This window comes from Patella vulgata, chromosome 1 (assembly GCF_932274485.2).
Source record: "Patella vulgata chromosome 1, xgPatVulg1.2, whole genome shotgun sequence".
NCBI classification, from domain to species: Eukaryota; Metazoa; Mollusca; class Gastropoda; family Patellidae; genus Patella; species Patella vulgata.
In genome coordinates this window covers 49134212-49145144 of record NC_065879.2, presented here as the reverse complement: position 1 = coordinate 49145144, position 10933 = coordinate 49134212, and the positions used below count along the sequence as shown (strand labels likewise).

Below are 10933 nucleotides of genomic sequence, written 5' to 3'. Positions count from 1 at the left end.
TATAATTAATACTATTTACCCAATAATTATTGCTCACCGGTGTTTTTGTAATCAAGTAGACTCGTATTATTTGTTGATTGGAGTTTAAACAACATTTAATTGATGGATGCATAAATGTTTTTGATACGATTAGGTTATAATGTCTAACATCATTTATCTTCTTTATAATAAAAGATTTTACAATTGCATTGACAGTTTAATCACTCACCAAACGGCACCAGGAATTCCACGTATGATCCCGTGCAATTTTCGCGCCGAAGTTTAACCTCATTTACTACACCCGTAGTACATGGAACGGTACATGGAACGGTACATGGTAATTAGATTCACAGCGTTGATTGGCAGAGAAATGACTGCGATCTATTGTACATGTTATGCATAGTCATCGGAAAATTCCATATTCACTGTAAATTTCAAATGGGCTTACGATTAAAGTTGTTCTTTGTGTATAGAAATGGTTATTCAGGGGCGGATCTAGGAATTTTGAAAAGGGGGGCAAGAAAATTATTCGTCATTTCCTTGCATCTGTAGCCATTCCAAGAGCTATTTGTCTGATATTTTCGTCTCAGTAAACACATCAATAACAACACATTTGTACACTTATGGATTTTTAATCTGTAATCAACGGTACAAAGTCAGATGGGTCAAAACCAAAAGTATGACACAGATGTCAGTAGCGCGTGTGTCCTCCACGGGGTCTTACGCACGCTGTGCAGCGACGTCGCATGGAATTTACCAATGTTTGAAAGAAGGCCTGGGGCAAATTGTTCCATTCTTGGACATGAAATGAAATGAAATGGGGTTTAACGTCCTACTGTTCTGCTCCTAAACTGGGCTAATGAAGACAGGCATACGCCATACAGTGTGCTATGAGGGAAATTTTGCCCGGACAGCGGCACTACGGCCTACTCTTATATCGAATTCCAACTGCCAAGGGATCTTTTACGTGCACGCCAATGTGTACACGGGACCTCGGTTTTTCGTCCCATCCGAACGACTAGACAGCTTTCCTTGTCAGCCCCTCCGTCCTGCATCACTGACAAGGGAGAACCACGCCGGAAAATCTGGATGAACTTTCTCGGCAAATGCAGGGATCGAAATCCCGACCTCCAGGCTAGCGTCTTACCCACTTAGCCACGTGATCCCCTCCATTCTTGGACAAGAGCAGCTTCTAAAGCAGCAATGGTGTGCATCTGTGGTCTCCGATACAGACGGCGTCCAATCTCATACCAGACATGTTCTATCGGTGCCATGTCCGGAGACATGGCTGGCCAGTCCAAGACAATGATGTTGTTAGCAGCCAGGTAGTCCATACTAAAACGGGCGGTATGCGGACGTGCATTATCCTGTTGGAAATGCTGAAGTTATGGGTGCGCTCGAAACATCGGAACAACAATTGGTTGCAAAACATCATCACGGTAGGCTACAGCATTAACGCGACCCCTGCAAATGTGTAGGGCGGTCCGGTGATGAAATGTGAAGCCTCCCCACACCATTACACTTCCCCACCCCATCGATTCGTTTCGAAGGCCTTCCCCAAAACGTCTCCATACACGCTGACGGCCATCAGCGTGATAAAGATGAAAGCGACTCTCATCACTGAAGAGCACACTTTGCCAGTCTACTCTTCTCCATGTCTGGTGTCCTTGAGCCCATATCACCGCTGACGGTGATGATCCCTGACCTGAGGATAGCTCCAACATAAGGTCGTCGTGCACGGAGTCCTACTTCTCTTAGACGACGTCTTTTGGTGTTGGCTCTTACTGGTCCTTGTCTTCCGACGACTGCTGCACCTGTTCGAGTCGCTGGGCGGAATCTGTCACGCAGGTGAGTGACCCAGATGTAGCTGTCTTGAGCTACATGTTGAAAACATGCTTTTAAAGGGCTCACACACAATGCGGCACGTGAATATTGGGTTTTTCATGTGCATCTCGTGCAATTTTTTTTTGCACACGGGCCGATATTTTTTGCGTTTGGGAGCATTGTGTGAAACAATAGTTCATAGTATTGCATAATATTATACATACAAAACCACCTAGTAATAAAATATTTGGGAAAAAAAAGTGATGCGTTTTCCATGGCGCTCAGTATACAAGGAGTGTCAAATGCAATTTCTTTAAATAATGGTATGCTTGCTTTGTAGCTTAATACTTTCTTTTTTAGAAAAATTCAAGTATCAGATACCAATATATACTACATCTTCAAACCTTGAAGGACAGTCCAATCTCATACTTGGTGAGCAGCACAGCAGACTCCATAACAACACCCATTATTGGCCCTCAACTTATTGGATCCCCACTTGCATACTTAGCTTGTAGACCCTATAGAGGTCATAATTTTTATCTGATTTAAAAAACGTATTATTATATCACCGTTACACCCTAAGGATGGCCGAGTTCGAATTTCGTGAAAATCGGTCCAAACCTGACAGATAAAATGGCCGCCCTTCTTTCTCAAATAGCGTAAAAATATGGTATATCAAGGTTGTAGACCCTATAGAGGTCACAATTTTAATCCTATTTGGATGAAACTTGAAATGTAAGTTTATAACCCAAAGATTTCGGTTCCTTTCGATATTCGCGCATATCGGACCGTAACTTCCTGAATTATGGGTCCTGATTGTACGAAAAATCGCGTTTTTTGGCTTGTGGACCCTATAGAGGTCATAATTTTTATCCGATTTAAAAAAATTTTTTTTAGTATATCACCGTTTCACCCTAAGGACGACTGGGTTCGAATTTCGTAAAAAAAACAGCCCAAAACTGACAGACAAAATGGCCGCCCTTCGTTCTCAAATAGCGTAAAAATATGGTATATCAAGGTTGTTGACCCTATAGAGGTCACAATTTTTATCCGATTTTGTTGAAACTTGAAATGTAAGTTTATAACACAACGATCCCGGTTCCTTTCGATATTTGCCCATATCGAATTGTAATTTCCTGAATTATGGCCCTTGATTGTAGGGAAAATCGCGTTTTTAGCTTGTGGACCCTATAGAGGTCATAATTTTTATCCGATTTAAAAAAAAAACGTTTTAGTGTATCAACGTTACACCCTAAGGACGGCTGAGTTCGAATTTTGTAAAAATCGGCCCAGAACTGACAGGCAAAATGTCCGCCCCTAGTTCTAAAATAGCGTAAAAATATGGTATCAGGTATATCAAGGTTGTGTACCCTATAGAGGTCACAATTTTTATCCTATTTTGTTGAAACGTGAAATGTAAGTTTATAACCCAAAGATCTCGGTTCCTTTCAATATTTGCGTATATCGATTTGTGTTTTCCTGAATTATGGCCCTTGATTGTTGGCAAAATCACTTTCTTTTTAGCTTGTTCTCTATCCATCTCTCGAAAATGTGGGCGTATCCTGCCTGCCAGCCGCTGGTTACTTTAGCTGGTGGACGGTCACAATTTTTATCTGGTTATGATAAAACTTGGGGCTTGAAATGTATCTTTATAACCGCAAGTAGTTCCTTTCGATGTTTGTGCATATCAGATGCAACTTCCTGGTTTATGGGCCCTGACCTGAGGATAGCTCCAACATAAGGTCGTCGTGCACGGAGTCCTACTTCTCTTAGACGACGTCTTTTGGTGTTGGCTCTTACTGGTCCTTGTCTTCCGACGACTGCTGCACCTGTTCGAGTCGCTGGGCGGAATCTGTCACGCAGGTGAGTGACCCAGATGTAACTGTCTTGAGCTACATGTTGAAAACATGCTTTTAAAGGGCTCACACACAATGCTGCACGTGAATATTGGGTTTTTCATGTGCATCTCGTGCAATTTTTTTTTTGCACACGGGCCGATATTTTTTGCGTTTGGGAGCATTGTGTGAAACAATAGTTCATAGTATTGCATAATATTATAAATACAAAACCACCTAGTAATAAAATATTTGGGAAAAAAAGTGATGCGTTTTCCATGGCGCTCAGTATACAAGGAGTGTCAAATGCAATTTCTTTAAATAATGGTATGCTTGCTTTGTAGCTTAATACTTTCTTTTTTAGAAAAATTCAAGTATCAGATACCAATATATACTACATCTTCAAACCTTGAAGGACAGTCCAATCTCATACTTGGTGAGCAGCACAGCAGACTCCATAACAACACCCATTATTGGCCCTCAACTTATTGGATCCCCACTTGCATATCATGTATGTAATAATGTATCTACATTGATTTGGGCCAGTTTAGGTATTTTTAGCAAAACCGCAGATGCAAAACCGTAATAAAAACAATATCATTAGTTATCCCCCTGTATTTTCAGTAACAAAGAAGACATAATGCAGTATTTTATATTCCATTTTTATTTCTCAGTACGGAATCGCATAAAATTTGTTAAAATGCAACAGACAAGTCAGCCAAAATCAGTTTTAAATGATAATATTTGTGTGTGGCCATACTTGATGAACTTGACTGCATTTAAGATTTTCATTTTCCACAGTTAATTTTGCATATTTTTCCTTAATTTTTATATTTTCTGCAGCAAATGCCAAGATGTCCATGATTGAAATCCTGAAAAATATATACAGTAAATAGATTACAATATGTATTTCAAGCACCTCTTATGCAAGTGACAACTCAACCGAGAACAGAGAACCCTGATAAATGTGGTGAAATAGTTTTTCCAAAACCAGTTGATGTACATTTAGATTTAAATCAGATAGAAAAGATGAAAGTTGAGTGGAAATAAATAGATGTAAAGCAAGATGAAGCCTTAAAAATAGAGAGATTTACAAGAAATAATAATAAGACCTGGATGAACGAAAGAAAGTGTGGTGTTACTGCCTCAAATTTTGGAGCTATTATGAAAAGAAAGAATAAACAATTCATTTTTAAAAACACATTTGACAAAGGTAATTTTTATTCTGTTCCCACTTCTTATAAGCAAGCAAACGAAACCATTGCTAAACAAATGTATATCAAACAGACTGGGAATCATATTCATGACATTGGACTTGTAATAAATCCTGCTTTTTCATTTTTAGGTGCTACACCAGATGCAATTGTTTGTATTAAAGGCGAGACTTGGCTCGTTAAAATTAAATGTCCTTCTCCGCTTGAGATTTGACACTTACAGAAGCATGTAATAAACTGAAAGATTTCTTTATAATTCAAAATGATGATGAAGATGAATATAAATTGTCTAGAAACCATATTCACTGGTTTCAGATTCAGGGACAACTTCTCATAACTGGGGCACAATTTTGCAACTTTGTCACTTTTACAAGACAGGATTCTGCATAGAGAGAATATATCCCGAAAAAGAAACCATGCAGCAACTTGTTTCAAAATAATCATGTTTTTATGTTGAACATTTACAGCCATATCTTATAAAAAATCTACAAGTCTATAAAATGAGTTTAACTAACCTGCGATAGCATCAACTATTTTCTCTGTCTGTACCATTTTATTAATCAAAGTATTTTCTTCACAGTTTTTATTCTCAATTTGATTTGACTTTATAGAAACTCTGTAAAGAAATTCATAACTATATAAAATTTGTACATAATTAATTATATTCAAAAATTTTATACCAGAGACTAATTTTGTAAATATGTCAGTAAGTAATAGTTATATACCTTGTTTTCAAGGTGTATCAACCCATACACCGAGAAAACAAGGTATATAACTGACTTAAAATAAATACTTTTTCGAGAAATAGAGATTTTTTCTATTTTTTCTATTTTTCCCAATTTCAAAAGCATTTTACATTTCACACATTTATCAAAGTTTCCCATTCAGAGCCCCCACCCCCACCCCCCAATTATCTTATGGCAAACGCTTATTTCTACTCAGGTAAATGATGTCGGTACACCACACGTGCATTTCACGGTTTAAATCAGGTCAGGGAAAATGTTCATAGCAGGGACATTGATTGGTTGAGAAAAGCAAACGTCATCCAATCATTATGTACAATAGCCATTTCTTGTTGTTTTGCCAACATCCTTGCTGCGTCGATTGTAGTGGATGGCAGAAATGAATGCGGAAATTCGTCGAAGAATCCTACTTTATAATGTCACAGATATATATTTCTAAGACCGAGAATATCAGTTCTGCAAGAGATGTCAATGATCGCGAAGATTTAGAAGCCCGATCCTTCGCAGAATAAGAAATTAAAGCCATGCAGATGAGTCGAATTCTGCCAAACACGAGGAAAAATACCAATTGCATAGTAATATGATGACACTTCGAGATCAGTACAAAAGATTGGGTTTTTAACTTTTTTGATAAGCAAGGTACATTTGCTAATTTCCACACAGATCAATTCATTAACTTCGCGAGGTATTGACATCCACTGACAGACAAAAACAAGAACAGCCATTAAATGAAGGCGAGTTGGAATTGTAGAGTTCTCAAGTTTGTAGTGTAGAAAATGCCAATGGATTAATTTATACTAGTAATATATTTGGATTACATGCTGCGGATGAGCATAAACCGCGACAAAATGTGGAAGTTTATAGTGTTGAAAATGCCAAGAGATTAATTTATAATAGTAAAATATTTGGATTATATGCTGCGGATGAGCATAAGCCGCGACAAAATGTGAAAGTGCGACAAAATGTGAAAGTGCGACTAGATTTCAAAATGTAAAGAAATGTGAGACAAAATGTAAGAATATGACTGAGAGTGACGCACATTCGAAAAGTGCTGAGACAGTTGAAAATGATAACTCTTTTACCATAAGATGTTCAAAACGGGTTGTAGATGTTCAAATAAATATGTAAATCATGATTTTGTTATTTTTGTCCCTTTTCAACTGATACACGGCCGCTTAAAGTGGCCGTGTATCGGTGTATACCCATCCATTTTCATCAAAGAGTCGAGAAAAAGTATGGGTATAAAACATTTTAATTGTTTGCTGCTAAAACCTGGCATCTAATTTCAATAAATATAATAATTAAACTAGCCATTAATAAAAAAAATACAGCATTAACACAATTTTCTCAATTTTAATATCATGCTATTACCATAACTTACAGTTACAGATGCATAAAGAATGTGTGTACCTTATAACAGGATCTAAATGAAATATATCTAAAATGATATCTTTGAAGGGCATTTAGTGAACAGGATATATAATAAAATGACAACTTTATGGATAACATTCACTAGGTTTTATTAACTGCAACGTTTCAATTAGGATTTTTTTTTTATTGTTTTCACGTTACACTTTACAAGTAATTAATATTTCAATACACCTAAACAGTTCTAAAGACATGACAATAAAACTTGGCATTATACATATATACAATAGAATACAAAATATCTTGTATAAAAGTAATAGAAAAGAAATAGTATAGTTTGGTTATTATAAGATGTCAAATTAAAGTATGGTTTAGGTAATTGGAAAGATTTGTTATCGGAGATGTTTTGTATATGTGTTGTAGTGAACTTACGATAATAATATAAATACGGACAGTTTTCAAACTCTCACCGTTATCAAGCAATGATACAATCAAACATGTTACAGAAGGTTATATACAAGTGGATAACAATAAACTAATTAAGAGATTGAATCAGAAGCCATAAAGTTAAACCCCATACCTATGAAAACTATTATTAATGAATTAGAAACCTTTATATACAATATACAAGTGGATAACAATAAACTAATTAAGAGTTTGAATCAGAAGCCATAAAGTTAAACCTCATACCTATGAAAACTATTATTAATCAATAAGAAACCCTTATATACAATATACAAGTGGATAACAATAAGCTAATTAAGAGTTAAATCAGAAGCCATTCAAAGTTAAATCTAATACCTATGAACTATTATTAATATTAATCTATAAGAAACCCTTAAAGGGAGTTAAATCAGAAGCCATTCAAAGTTAAACCTAATACCTATGAACTATTATTAATATTAATCTATAAGAAACCCTTAAAGGGAGGGAAATATACAATTAAACTAAAATAACCGTTGATACTAATAAACCCTTAATCTTCATTACGAATACGGAGTAAGAACAAAAAAATGAAAGATAAATATGAAATGTAAATAAGAAATCGTAATGTTGATATATCATTAATCTCAATAATCTATAGCTCCTATATGAGGATTAAAACAGTTAGCATGGAACAACCCATATTATAATACTATGCAATACGAAGGTTGTCGACCCTCTAGAGGTCACAGTTTTTATCCGATTCTTCTGAAACTTAAAATCTATCTTTATATCCCAAAGATCCCAGTCCCTTTTGATATTTGCGCATTTCAGACCATAACTTTCTGGATTATTGCCCCTGATTGTACAAAAAAATCCCGTTTGTTTTTAGCTTTTTCTCTACCCATCTCTTGCAAAATGTGGGCGTATCCTGCCTGGCAGCCGCTGGTTTGTTATTTGGGGTGATCCGGTTTTCTCCCACTGCTAAAAACCCCTACGCGTAAGCGAATTATTGAAATAAAATTGAAACATATGTTAGTCCCGAAATGACCTAGTTTGTGTCCAGTGGATATTACCCCCCCTCTCTCTCTCTGGGGTGTTAAATTGACATTAATTATTAAACACATTCACCAAAAAAATACCAATTTTATTTACCAACTGTAATTTATATGAATATTTGCTGTTCTTTATACCAAATTGTCAATTTTAATTTAAAATAATAAAAAATATATGTACATTGTAGGTCCACATTTATGTAAGGCTGGGGCGGGGGGGGGGGGGGCTATTTGCCACATGTGGTAAGACAATCTGGAGACTATTTGCCACATGTGGCAAGTCTCCGTACCGATTTCAATGAAACTTACAGATAACGATAACATTAATAATATCTCAGAGTAGGTAAAATGTGTGGTAACCCGATATCTCCGAAACTGCTAACCAGAAGTGGTCGTAATTTTGGCTACTCTGAGATATTATTAATGTAATTATAATCTGCAAGTTTCATTGAAATAGGTTGGTAATTGCAGTCTGTAGCCGTGCCACATGAAATGTGCGGTAACCCCCATATTAACACCTCCCTCTCTCTCTCTCTCTCTCTGGGGTGATAAATTGACATTAATTATTAAACACATTCACCAAAAAAATACCAATTTTATTTACCAACTGTAATTTATATGAATATTGGCTGTTCTTTATACCAAATTGTCTATTTGCCACATGTGGTAAGACAATCCGAAGACTATTTGCCACATGTGGCAAGTCTCCGTACCGCAATTATCAACCGATTGCAATGAAACTTACAGATAACGATAATATTAATAATATCTCAGAGTAGGTAAAAATTCGACCACTTCCGGTTAGCGGTTTCGGAGATATCAGGTTACAACACATTTCATGTGGCACGGCTACAGGCAACAATTATCAACCGATATCCATGAAACTTACAGAATATGATAACATTAATAATATCGCAGAGTAGCCAAAATTTCGACCACTTCCGGTTAGCGGTTTCCGAGATATCAGGTTACCACTTACAGAATATGATAACATTAATAATGTCTCAGAGTAGCGGTTTCCGAGATATCAGGTTACCACACATTTCATGTGGCACGGCTACATACCGCAATTACCAACCGATTTCAATGAATCTTACAGAAAATGATAACAAAAATAATAACTCCGAGTAGGCAAAATTTCAACCACTTCCGGTTAGCGGTTTCCTAGATATCAGGTTACCACACATTTCATGTGGCATGTGAAGTTCAACTTGTAACCAAATCCACTATTATTTCAACTCTTATGACAATAATTTACATTTATATCAATGTTGGATAATATAAGCTTACTGTTTTTTAAATGCACACATTTTGGAAGTTTCTCACATTTTCATGTGACCGTACCGGCAGGGGCGGATTGGGCCATCGGGCGATCGCCCGAAGGGCTGGTCGGAGAAAAAATGAAAAAATTAATTTTTTCCAATTCGTCTAAAAAAAAACCCTTTTCTGCTTAACATTATACAAGGGGGGTGGGGGGCATGTATTGGACCGGCCATGTAGCGATGATTACGGGCCGCCACGCCATCACTGGAGTCTGGAATGGGCTGGTATAATAGACTTTCTGGGCCGGGTGTGCTGGATGTGGGCGGGAATTCGGAATCCTGCAATGGGGATTCCGAATTTCATCCGAAAATTTCATCGGATTCACCCGACACTGTCGCCCGCAAATTTACTAATTATTAAGTTATCTGCACCTTGTTTGTGGGGATACGCCAGAAACGTCTGCCGATGGTACGTAACTCAGCAAAATTTGATGATAGCTGGTCTGTTGGCTGAATATGAGTGCGAGACGATATGCCACCAAATCGCATATTTGGGGTTCATTTTTCAAAATTTCCCGGGGGAGAGCCCCGCGGACCCCCCGTCCGGGCTCGGCGTTCAGTAAAAGGGGCCGCTCCGACACTGGAGCCCAGGCCGGTTCCCGGTCCCAATCCGCCCCTGCGTACCGGTATATCATGTCGTTCACCTGACTCACCCCCCTGTCTGGACGTCAGTCCAGGATGATCACGTGGGTAAGACGCTGGCTCGCTAGCCTGGAGGTCGGGTGTTCGATCCCTGCATTGGCCGAGAAAGTTCATCCAGATTTTCTGGCGTGGGTTCCCCTTGTCAGTGATGTAGGACGGTGGGCCTGACAAGGACAGCTGTCTAGTCATTCGGATGATACGGAAAACCGAGGTCCTGTGTACACATTGGTGTGCGCGTAAAAGATCCCTTGGCATTTGGAATTCGATATAAGAGTAGGCCGTAGTGCCACTGCCCGGGACACTTAGCACACTGTATGGCATATGCCCGTCTTCATTAGCCCAGTTTAGGAGTAGGATGTTAAACCCCATTTCATTCATTCATTCATTGGATGTCAGTACACAATTTTTTTGTGGGCGCTGGACAGGTCACAATATAATCCGAAATTTTCCAAAGATCTCGGTACCTTTCGAAATTGACATGTGTCGGACCACTTTATTTTTTATGTCCACTGATTGCACTGAAAATCA

General features: G+C 37.8%; 1 long non-coding RNA gene across 1 annotated transcript; it reads left to right on the top strand.

Annotated features, from left to right (window-relative positions):
• Window positions 1-3715: 3715 nt before the first annotated feature.
• Window positions 3716-5441, top strand: LOC130010867 (uncharacterized). The gene is made up of 3 exons (XR_008786166.1): window positions 3716-4149; window positions 4482-4851; window positions 4984-5441. It is a non-coding gene; the product is annotated as an uncharacterized LOC130010867 (long non-coding RNA).
• Window positions 5442-10933: the final 5492 nt, after the last annotated feature.